The following is a 12,230-nucleotide window of genomic DNA, read 5'->3' on the forward strand; positions in this document are numbered from 1 at the left end:
GCTGGCAACCGCTGTTGGGAAGTTTGTGCTATAGGCTGTCCACAGCTACACTGTCTGTCTTTGTCAACCTCTACAAGTAGGATGTTATACACAGCACTCATAGCAAATGTGTCTTCCAGCTTGGCAGTGGGGCTGTGGTTTTCCTAGTGTACCTCAAATCCCATGTGACCAAGTCAGGAAGGAGATATTCAGTAGTATCCCCATTTATTTCAGAGTCTCACGTTGTCTGGGACCTGTAGGGTAAAAAAAAAGCCATAGGATGTTTTGGCTTGACTTTATGTGACCTGACTCCAATGGGATTCCAGCGGGCTGTGCTCTCTCTCGCTTTCTCTCTGTCTGTCTGTCTCTCTCTTTCTCTCTCCCTGACTGTCTGTCTGTCTCTTACTCTTTCTTTCTTTCTCTCTCTCTCTCTCACTCTGTCCATCTGTCTGTCTCTCGCTCTCTCTGCCGGTCTGTCGCTTGCTCTCGCTCTCTCTCTCTCTCTCTCTCTCGCTCTATTTTAATCCTCTCTGTGCTGCAAGCTAAAGCTCTCTGCGGGTTAGCCCAGAACTTTACCCTACCAGCAGGTTCATCTGGTGTCACAGAGTGCACATACATGTGTTCTCACTGTCTTTATACATACAACCGTTCCGAGCAGTTATCCAGCTTTCCTACTGTCTTAACGTTTCTCTTTCACAAGTGACGCACAATGTCTTTGAAAAAAATGAATTCTTAACAAACATGTTTTTCAATTTGATCATGATCGCTGGGACTAGTGCACTATATAGTAATAGTAAATAGGGTGCCAATTGGGACCTAGTCTATATCAGTCAAAAACACAGTTGCTTCCTTTTGCTTGGCAGTGAGCTCACTTGTTTTGGGACCATTTGGGAATATCAGCATAGAGCTCGAGCCATGCTTTGGCCCTGTCAAAGGGCCTGCACTCTGCGGTTTCCTCTTCCTGTGTGTGGAGTGCAGTATGGGCAGGCCGACAGACAAAGGGGATGTATTGTGGTGGGAACCCCGCCGGTCAGTCCGGAGCAAGTGCACAACAGGCTATAAATGGAAAGGAAGCTTTTTTKGGGGGGGGACTGAATTCCTCAGCAGTGGCAGAGTGGAAACCGGTTGGTGCACAATGGTTTCTTCTTCCAAGAACCAGCTTTTAGCTTCCATCAAGCCAACTGGGTATTTAGCAGTCACGGCAGATGCATGCATTATGCAGACCTCCGTTTTGTCACAGTATATGCATGCTCTCTCTCTCGTGCATCGACAGTAATCCCATGATCTGGTTGAGCCATGGACGGACGGCGGTAACTGTGCGCGCTGATGGTTTGTAACGGGAGCTTATGCGGTCATGAAGAGTTGTGCGTGGATGTGGCTGTAACGCTGGTGGTCTGAGTTGAGATTGTGGCAAGAGGTCCCAAATAGCACTCTGTTCACTATGTAGTGAACAAGAGCGGTGCACTGTGTAGGGAAGGGTGCCATTTGGGAGTCAGTGTGTATAATGTAGTGGTGCCTGTCTGCCTGGTTAGACATGACATGCTGGAGTAATCAGGAGCTCTGCAGTGGTGTCATCATGGCACCATGGCACCATGGTACAGAGACCCCCCCTCACTGTCGTACCCTGAGTGAAACAGTGGAAAACAGTGTGAGTTTGTTGTCGGTGCTGCGTGTGGGTGACGGTTAGTGAGATCTGAAAATGAGTCACTCATTCCAGCGAGGTTGTTCCAAGCGAAGACCTCCCACCACCCCCTCAATTATCTGTTTTAATCCGTTCCTTTCTCTGACCCCTTTCTCTCACGCTCAACGATTAGCTGGGGTGTGGGCTTGGAAAAAGACATCTGAAATGTCAGAGTTAACCCTCAAACGGTTGTTGTTCCCCCGTGGTTGACAGGAAATCAGATGAGCCTGGGACAAAGCAGGCTAGGCTGTGGTAATGGTGGTACGAACTGCTAACCTATTGTAGCTGCACGCTATGTTGACGCTCCTGTTGGCATTTTCCCTCCACATGCCGCTCTCCTTCCCCTGTGCAAGCTTAATGAAGCAATTCATTATAGACCCCAATAGCTATAGGGCAGTGGTCACCAACCTTTTCTGAGTCAAGATCACTTTCACAGTCAAAAAGAAAGCCGAGATCTACCGCTCAGAATTTGTTAAAACATTGCTTAAAAAAATGGAACATTAACCTAATAAAAACTGTTCTGTAGGAATGAGGTTTGCGCAATAGGCCTAATAACATTATCACAGCATATTGGCTATATGCTAGGCCTGACAATATTGGTCTTCTCAAACCATATTATATTTCAAAACTCAAGCTTTGATAACAAAATAGATCCGTTTGTGTAGCACTTGCGAGGCACAGCTGAGCATAAATTGAAGTCATTTGCAACTAAAACATTTTTTTACTGGACTGATGGTAATTGCATCTGATGGTCATGGTGCTTTCAAGACAACTGGGAACTCTGAAATAAAAGGTCAAATCATGACGTCAGTGATCTTCAGGCTGGAAAGTCGGAGCTCTAGAAAGATGGCAGAGTTTGCGACTTGGAATTCTGAGTTGGATGACCGTTCGAAAGGTTTTTACCCAGTCGGTTCTCGTTTTATTCCGAGTTCCCAGTTGTCTTGAATACACTGAAGTTGGAAGTCTGTGATTTTCCAGTTCCGATTTCCCAGTTGTTTTGAAGATGCCATTATGCCGCATTGACATGCTAGCCGGAACTAGGAAACTCAGAAATGTCCAACTTGCTAACTGGTTGTAGCTATACACGTGCCGCGTTCAACGACTCAACAAGTCAGACATTTCGGAGTTCCACCTCCCACAGACCCTGCTCTCTCCTCCGGTGAGACTGACCAGAGAGAGTGGACACCATCTTCCATCGAGTCGCACCACATGTCTCATGCACAAATGCCTAGTGTTCCTATGACCAGAGAGTGAAATATTCCTCTATATTAAAGTAGACACTACGAGCTGCTAATAAAAATAAAAACCCTGGGCTATCGATACACTTGAATAATCATTCATTGCAGCTGCAGCGCGAGTGGAAGTAGAAAGAAAGCACGTCTTATGTTTTGTAATAAAAACAATGTTGACAGTGCTGAATAAACTTAGACATGAACTCACTCATAAAAACAGCAGCTCTTTGCTGTATTCTTTGACAGTCTCTTTCTGGTCATGCTTTCAAAAGTTAGGAAATCTCACATACGCTAGTATCAAACTTCGCTGTCGCCGGGGTCGTGGAAGCGGTAGGCACTGATTTTAGCTATCCGATTGGCCAGCGCAGTAGGCTAGGCGCACTCGATTTTAGCAGTGGTGGAAAAGTAGCCACTTGTCGTACTTGAGTAAAAGTAATGATACCTTTTAATAAAAAATGACTCGAGTGAAAGTCAGCCAGTAAAATACTACTTGAGTAAAAGTCTAAAAGTGTTTGGTTTTAAATATACTTAAGTATCAAAAGTAAATGTAATTGCTAAAATATACTTAAGGATCAAATGTATAAGTTTAAATCATTTCAAATGCCTTATATAAAGCAAACCATGATGGCATAATTTTTATTGATCCAACACTCAGACATAATTTACAAATGAAGCATGTGTTTAGTGAGTCTGCCAGATCAGAGGCAGTATCTATCGATGCTCACTTGATAAGTGTGTGAATTAGGCCATTTTCCTGTCCTGCTAAGCATTCAAAATGTAACGAGTACTTTTGGGTGTCAGGGAAAATGTATGGAGTACAAAGTACATCATGTTCTTTAGGAATGTAGTGAAGTAAAAATGGTCAAAAATATAAATAGTAAAAGAAAGTACAGATACCTCCAAAAACTACTTAAGTAGTACTTTCAACAATTTTTACTGGATTTTAGCCCCAGATCTCTCGGTCAGAGATTGTCTTTTCAAACAAATGAAATGGTTAAAAATGGGAACACTTTGCCTACCCGGTGTGCAGGGTTTCTGAATCAAGTGTCCCTACCGCCAACAGCACAACATGAATCAGATAAAAAAAAGGAGTGCAAGCAGAAAATAAATGTTTGGTGATAGACTAGGAATGCTTTGAAGATCGACCGGTTGGTGACCACTGCTATACCACCCAATATAAAATAGGCTATAGGCCCTCTCCAGAATGGTACTATTTCCTGTGAGAAACACCTCATTAAAACCTCAGCAGACAGACTAAAACACTAGACTCCACTTTAACCTTCTAGTCAGGTTACAGACAGGCTCTTCTGTGGTCATGTGCTATTCACCTCAGGAAGGGGAAACCGCCTTCGTGCCCCCCACCCACCCACATCATCCCCCAGCCTCAGTCTCATAATTGCCAGCCTCTTAGTAAAGCTCATCTCCCTCTTGCGCCATCGCTATCGGTATGTCGAGGTGCCACGGCAGTGGAGAAACACAAGACGTCAGAAAATTAAAGGCAGAAAATTAAAGACGTCAGCTCCAAGAAACATCAAAGTGTCTCAGTGAGGCGCTTCGCTTTCGGGAGCCACCACCACCACCACCAGCAGGCTTTCCTCCTTCACATAGAGAAGAGCTCCTCTAGTCTCTCTGCCCTGCTGCTCCCATGTCAATGATTTCTTCACGGTCTCACGCCACTGGGCCAGGTTAGCAGGGCTCTCTCCCTCTAACCTGCAGGCATAGGGCATGGAAAGGTGGAGGAAAGGTGGGAGGGTAGAGACGGACGATAAAGGGAGGACTGCCACAGATGGATGTAATCAAGAGTTACAGCATGGGGCCTTTTGAAGCTCCCCCTCTCTCCTCCTTCCTCTCTCTCTCTGCAGATGAAAGAGGAGAAAGGGTGAGAAGGTTTAATGATCTCTGACTCATTCAACCCCTTCTTACTTTGCTTCAGTTTGTCCCTCTTATTGGGTGGGGGCAGGGCTGATGGACGAGCACACACGTGCAGGGCATGTATGTTTGGCCCCAAGGGGACTTATTTATGCTGTTTGTCTCTGATTTCTCTGGATGTATCTGTTTGTTTGACTCAGGAAGTCAACGTGGTAGAGAGGTTATGACCCGTCTCTGTGGCTGCTGCTGCAGCTCGATACTCACTATGGTGGAGGAGTACTCTGCTGCAGGGTGTGTGTGTGTGTGTGTGTGTGTGTGTGTGTGTGGTGTGTGTGTGTGTGTGTGTGTGTGTGTGTGTGTGTGTGTGTGTGTGTGTGTGTGTGTGTGTGTGTGTGTGTGTGTGTGTGTGTGTTTGTGTGTGTGTTGTGTGTGTGTGAATGATGTGATATGAAGATATGTAGCCTTATTTCAAAAGAACAGAATAGCATATTCTGAGTCATCCTTATGTTATGCCCTGATCTGGCTATGGTATTTCATTTAGCAGGCAAGATTTGCTTATAATTCCCTTGGTATTATTTAATAGTAAGAATAATACAATTGAACATAGCTGAATAAATTAGAAAGGATATTTTTCCCCAACGATTTCGCACATGCTGCAATTCTGTGTTGAGCAGTTAACAACGAAACAGGTGCTCCTATATGCTTCGTTTATAGTTATTTATGCAACTAAAGTTGTGGTACAAATGTTAGGCTATGTTTTGCTTTGTAATACATTCGAAGGCTGCATGATGCGGTGATTTGAAAAAAAGTTGCATGAAAGGGAAGCGCTCTGCTCTGTTTGTTGCGCAGGCTGCACACACTTCATCAGTCTCTCATTCACAATTTGACAAGCACTTGATAATATTCTCACCCATCAGACTATTCTCCATTTAATCTGGTCTTTACCTATAGCCAACTAATATATTAGAATGGCCCACAAAAAAAAATGTCATCCGTAGGCTGCACTTGAATATCGAATGGAGGTTACTTGCGGTTACGTTTCTAATATGCCAGGTAGGCTACACCGTTTGTAATGTGCTTAATTGTAAGAATTGAGCAATACATGTAGCAGCATGAGAAAGCTGGGATTCTCTATTAAATAGTGGGCAGTCAAAACTCTGTTTTCACACGCGATTGCGCCATGACTGAGCTTATAAGAACACGTTTCACTAGGCTCTGTAGGCTATGGGCTCTCCAACCTTGTTCCAGGGGTCTTGGGCCTTTTAGGCTACGTTTTGGAGTTATTTGGCCCCGTTAGTTGTGATACAAACCTTATCAAGCATACAGTATATGACTATGGGCTAGACTATGAGTTGACTGCACACGTTGGGCATCATTCACAAGTGATAATATTTTCACCCATCAGACTATTCTTAGTTTAATCTTGTCTTTACATATACTAAATAATATATGCGTATGTGTGACATTTAGTTTTTATTTAGAATGGGCCATTATCATGCACCTGTCAGAACAGTGGCAGGGGACAAAAAGACATGTCATACGTAAACACTTGGATAGCGAATGGAGGACGCTTTTCCCGCGGTTCATTTTCATGCCAACAATGCAGGCTACTCCGGTTGTAAAGCGAAACAATGTGCTTAGTATTAGGAAAGTTGAGAAATAAATAGAGAAGGCCTAGCCTATAGAAAGCTGATGGGAACCTCCTCTTTTTAATAGAGGCCATCAAAACTCTGTTTCTCGCGCAATTGCATAGCCTATAGAACACGGGCTTATATGAACACTTATTTCATTCCATGCATCAAGCACTGATGTCAGAGTGATTTAGAGGGATAATAGATCGTTGAGTACCAGTCGTTAGGGACCGGTCGTAAGCAAGTTTGGGAGACTACTAATGACCATCAGCGGCATCAGAGCGCAGTTTTGGAGAAGCCTACTTACAGTGACTCAACGGTCACATGGAATTTGACTGCAGTCATGACCCGTGACTGCCAGTGTGGCCGTAATACGGTCATGTAACAGCCTTACTATGACCCCACCATGTCTTGCCGACTCCTACAGCAGAAATGCATGAACCCCCCCCCCCCACACACTACAAAATGACTAACCCTCAATGAGTGTGTGGTGTACAAGCAACATGCTCCTCTCAGAAACCTCTCTTATTGACGAGGACACGTCACACTCTGTGCTGTTAGCTTATATGTACGAGAGGGAGGACTGTAGGCTTCAGGCGGCCATATTGCCTCACTGAACACAATGTGCTCATTACAGTGGAGCTGAGCTGAGCGTTACTCTGAGTCTGCAGTGGTTTTATTGGCTTTAAATGAAGAGGCATTGATTCAGGAATCAGGGTCAAGGTGATAATGGTTGCTGCCTTTTCCTCATTGTTAAGGTTAGACTTACTGCTCACCCTGTTGAGAGGCGTGATAGGTATATTATGAGAGGAGTTGAGAACGCCTTAAGACTGGACCAGGCTAACTAATGGCTTCACACATGGATGGGCTTATTATGGACTTGGGTGGACGGTGACAATGGTCTCTTTCACTTGACCGTTCTGTGTCTGACACTCCTGTATGGAACATCCGTCGCAGGGTTTGCAAATTAGCCTAATCTCTACCCAGTCAAGATGGCAGCTGACACAAAGAACCCTTCATTCCCTCTGTATTAGTGGTTGGGGCCCATTTTAGAATGCTTTAGCTAGTGAACTCATATTCAACTCAAGATTTGGATTCGATATGAAAAAGTACAAAGAAAAGGTTAGCTCAAAACATCAGACCGAATCTCTGATGTTAATGTTGCTCACTGATGATTCACGTAGCTATCCATACACTTGGAATCAATCTATTGAATGATGTGGACCGGCTGGTCAGTCCCATTTCAACAGGGCCCAGGCGTAGCCGGGTGTAGTGTAGTGCCAGAGTAGGAGGAGAAGCTCTTTGAAGTTCTGTTTGCTGCCTCTTGCTCTGGCCCCATAATGGCCTGCAGTTTACATGAGCACCACTCCACATGTTGGAGGTTTGGTTTGTTGACAACGATGTCCTTTTAATTACGAAGGAGGCAGACTGTTGGGCTCTGGCCATATGGACACTCTAGGGCAGGGCTATCAAACTCATTTTGCCCCGGGGGACACATTTGGTCTTCATTGAGGTCCAGAGGACCACACTGAAAAAAAAATATATTTCTTTGCCGTAAAATAATGTAATAGAATATTGTTCTCTATCCATCGTTTTTTATTTATTTTTTTGACCCCCTTTTCTCCCCAATTTTCGTGGTATCCAATTGCTAGTAATTACTATCTTGTCTCATTGCTACAACTCCCGTACGGGCTCGGGAGAGACGAAGGTCGAAAGCCATGCGTCCTCCGAAACACAACCCAACCAAGCCGCACTGCTTCTTAACACAGCGCGCCTCCAACCCGGAAGCCAGCCGCACCAATGTGTCGGAGGAAACACCGTGCACCCGGCTCCCTCGGTTAGCACGCACTGCGCCCGGCCCGCCACAGGAGTCACTGTGGCGCGATGAGACAAGGATATCCCTACTGGCCAAACCCTCCCTAACCCGGACGAGCTAGACTATCCATCGTTTTTTAATGTATTTTTAAGCTCCCCTGACTGTCTAGCTTTTATTTAGCTAATAGTTAGAGAGCTGAACAGTCAAACTGTATGAATGTAGGTCCATTATCATTTCAACACAATTTTGATTTGTTCAATTTTGTTACCCCCTGTGTGCCGTATGTTTGACACCCCTACTCTAGGGCCAATAGTGCCTGGCCACTTTATTACCCACTGATACACTGTGGATGACTCTCTTGCACGCAAGACAAAGAAATGTATATGGTAGCGTCCCATATGGCACCCTATTCCCTATAATAGGCCTACGTAGTAAACTACTTTTGACCAGGCTCCATAAGCTCTGGTCAGAAGTAGTGCAGTATAAAGGGAATAGAGTGCTATTGGGGACACAAACCTACAGTAAAATAAGTCTATTTAGGTGATTGGCGGCAACAGGCTTCCATATAAGCGCGCTGGCGCTTGTGTGCGCATGGATGCTGGCCACGTCGCAGTGTTTTAAGCCTGGGCTGTGATAGTAGAAGCTGTGAGGTTGTGTTTTAACTCTGTGTGCTGTTCTGGTTTTTACTGTGGCTCCCAATTTGGCCGATCTGAACAGGGTAGGAGAATATTAAATGCACCCCCCCACCCCCCACCTCTTACATACAGTTGAAGTCGGAGTTTACATACACTTAGGTTGGAGCATTAAAACTTGTTTTTCAACCACTCCACCAAATTTCTTGTTAACAAACTATAGTTTTGGCAAGTCGGTTAGGACATCTACTTTGCGCATGACACAAGTAATTTTTCCAACAATTGTTTACAGACAGACTATTTCACTTATAATTCACTGTATCACAATTCCAGTGGGTCAGAAGTTTACATACACTAAGTTGACTGTGCCTTAAACAGCTTGGAAAATTCCAGAAAAAGTTGTCATTGCTTTATTAGATTCTGATAGGCTAATTGATATCATTTGAGTCAATTGGAGGTGTACCTGTGGATGTATTTCAAGGCCTACCTTCAAACTCAGTGCCTCTTTGCTTGACATCATGGGACAATCAAAAGAAATCAGCCAAGACCTCAGAAAATAAATTGTAGACCTCCACAAGTCTGGTTCATCCTTGGGAGCGCCTGAAGGTACCACGTTCATCTGTACAAACAATAGTACGCAAGTATAAACACATGGGACCACGCAGCTGTCATATCGCTCAAAAGGAGACGCGTTCCGTCTCCTAGAGATGAATGTACTTTGGTGCAAAAAGTGCAAATCAATCCCAGAACAACAGCAAAGGACCTTGTGAAGATGATGGAGGAAACTGGTACAAAAGTATCTATATCCACAGTTAAAACGAGTCCTATATCGACATAACCTGAAAGGCCGCTCAGCAAGGAAGAAGCTACTGCTCAAAAACCGCCATAAAAAAAGCCAGACTACGGACTGCAACTGCACATGGGGACAAAGATCGTACTTTTTTGAGAAATGTCCTCTGGTCTGATGAAAAAAAAATAGAACTGTTTGGCCATAATGACCATCGTTATGTTTGGAGGAAAAAGGGTGAGGCTTGCAAGCCGAAGAACACCATCCCAACCGTGAAGCACGGGGGTGGCAGCATCATGTTTGGTAGGTGGCTTTGCTGCAGGAGGGACTGGTGCACTTCACAAAATAGATGGCATCATGAGGCAGGACAATTATGTGGATATATTGAAGCAACATCTGAAGACATCAGTCAGGAAGTTAAAGCTTGGTCACAAATGGGTCTTCCAAATGACAATGACCCCAAGCATACTTCCAAAGTTGTGGCAAAATGGCTTAAGGACAACAAAGTCAAGGTATTGGAGTGGCCATCACAAAGCCCTGACCTCAATCCTATAGAAAATATGTGGGCAGAACTGGAAAAGCGTGTGCGAGCAAAGAGGTCTACAAACCTGACTCAGTTACACCAGCTCTGTCAGGAGGAATGGCCAAAATTCACCCAACTTTATGTGGGAAGCTTGTGGAAGGCTACCCTAAACGTTTGACCCAAGTTAAACAATTTAAAGGCAATGCTACCAAATACTAATTGAGTGTATGTCAACTTCTGACCCACTGGGAATGTGATGAAAGAAATAAAAGCTGAAATAAATAATTCTCTTACTATATTCTGACATTTCACATTCTTAAAATAAAGTGGTGATCCTAACTGACCTAAGACAGGAACATTTTTCTCGGATTAAATGTCATGAATTGTTAAAAACTGAATTTCAAGCATTTGGCTAAGGTGTATGTAAACTTCCGACTTCAACTGTACAGTACACTGTGGCAGTAATTTACTAGCCAACATCTCTTAGCTTTTATTTAATTTCTGCTATGAAATTATTCTTATTTTGTTAATTTTCATGACATGGAATTTCCAAAGGACTGAATCTCAGTCTCAGCACTCAACAAATGTGTTACTGCAATCAGCCTTTTGAGGTGTTCAGACATTATCTGTTGGTTGATCCTAATGGAAACCACTGCCAAGTGATGCCAAAAGCCTTGAGAAATGTGAGGAGAAAGATCCTTTGAGGCAAATCTGATCAGACCATTCTGAGTAGATATTTACCTCTAGTGACTAGCGCTAGGTTAGACGCAAAAGAGGTGGTGAGGCAAGCAGAGCATCAGTGATTGTGGTTTGACAGAATATCTTCAAGTACCATCTTTCCAGTGGTGTAAAGTACTTAAGTAAAAATACTTTTAAGTACTACTTAAGAAGTTTTGTGGGTATCTGTACTTTACTATTTATATTTTTACTTTTACTCCACTACATTCGTAAAGAAAATAATGTACTTTTTACTCCATACATTTTCTCTGACACCCAAAAGTACTTGTTACATTTTGAATGCTTAGCAGGACAGGAAAATTGTCCAATTCACGCACTTATCAAGAGAAAATCCCTGGTCATCCCTACTGCATCTGATCTGGTGGACTCACTAAACACATGCTTTGTTTGTAAAATCATGTTGAGTATTGGAGTGTGCCCCTAGCTATCTGTAAATTAAAAAAAAAACAAGAAAATTGTGCCATCTGGTTTGCTAATATAAGGAATTTGTCTTTTTTATTTATTTTTATTTTTTTTACCAGTTAGTTTACCAGGTAAGTTGACTGAGAACACGTTCTCATTTGCAGCAACGACCTGGGGAATAGTTACAGGGGAGAGGAGGGATGAATGAGCCAATTGTAAACTGGGGATTATTAGGTGACCGTGATGGTGTTGAGGCCAGATTGGGAATTTAGCCAGGACACCGGGGTTAACACCCCTACTCTTAACGATAAGTGCCATTGGATCTTTAATTGACCTCAGAGATCAGGACACCCGTTTAAACGTCCTCCGAAAGACAGCACCTACACAGAGCAGTGTCCCCAATCACTGCCCTGGGGCATTGGGATCTTTGTTTAGACCAGAGGAAAGAGTGCTCCTACCTGCCTCCAACACCACTTTCCAGCAGCACCTGGTCTCCCATCCAGGGACGACCAGGACCACCCTGCTTAGCTTCAGAAGCAAGCCAGCAGTGGATTGCAGGTGGTATGCTGCTTTGATACCTTGATACCTTAGTATATTTAAAAACCAAATACTTTTGGACTTTTAGTCAAGTTGATTTACTCAGTGACTTTCACTTTTACTTGAGTCATTTTCTATTAATGCATCTTTACTTTTACTCAAGTATCACAATTGGGTACTTTTTCCACACTGCATCTTTATTAGGGTGTAACAGGGAGTTGGTCAAAAGTGAAGATGGAATGTGGGAACAAAGGAAGCACTATCAGAGTAACAATGTTCATATAGACCCAGTTAGCAAGTTGACGTTGCTGGTCCAGTGAGAATGGCTTGCACCAACAGAACAATACAACAGGCTTCTCCAGTGATCAGAACAGGAATGAAGAGGGACTGATCTCTCTCTTTT

The 12,230-nt window shown here is 43.7% G+C and overlaps 1 protein-coding gene across 2 annotated transcripts in view; it reads left to right on the forward strand.

Annotated features, from left to right (window-relative positions):
- LOC111972516 (tyrosine-protein kinase Fyn) overlaps window positions 1–12,230 on the forward strand; it is a 58,857-nt gene that overhangs the window by 17,675 nt on the left and 28,952 nt on the right. The gene's annotated exons all lie outside the window — the stretch shown is intronic.

This window comes from Salvelinus sp. IW2-2015, linkage group LG14 (genome assembly GCF_002910315.2).
Source record: "Salvelinus sp. IW2-2015 linkage group LG14, ASM291031v2, whole genome shotgun sequence".
In the NCBI taxonomy this organism is placed as follows: Eukaryota; Metazoa; Chordata; class Actinopteri; order Salmoniformes; family Salmonidae; genus Salvelinus; species Salvelinus sp. IW2-2015.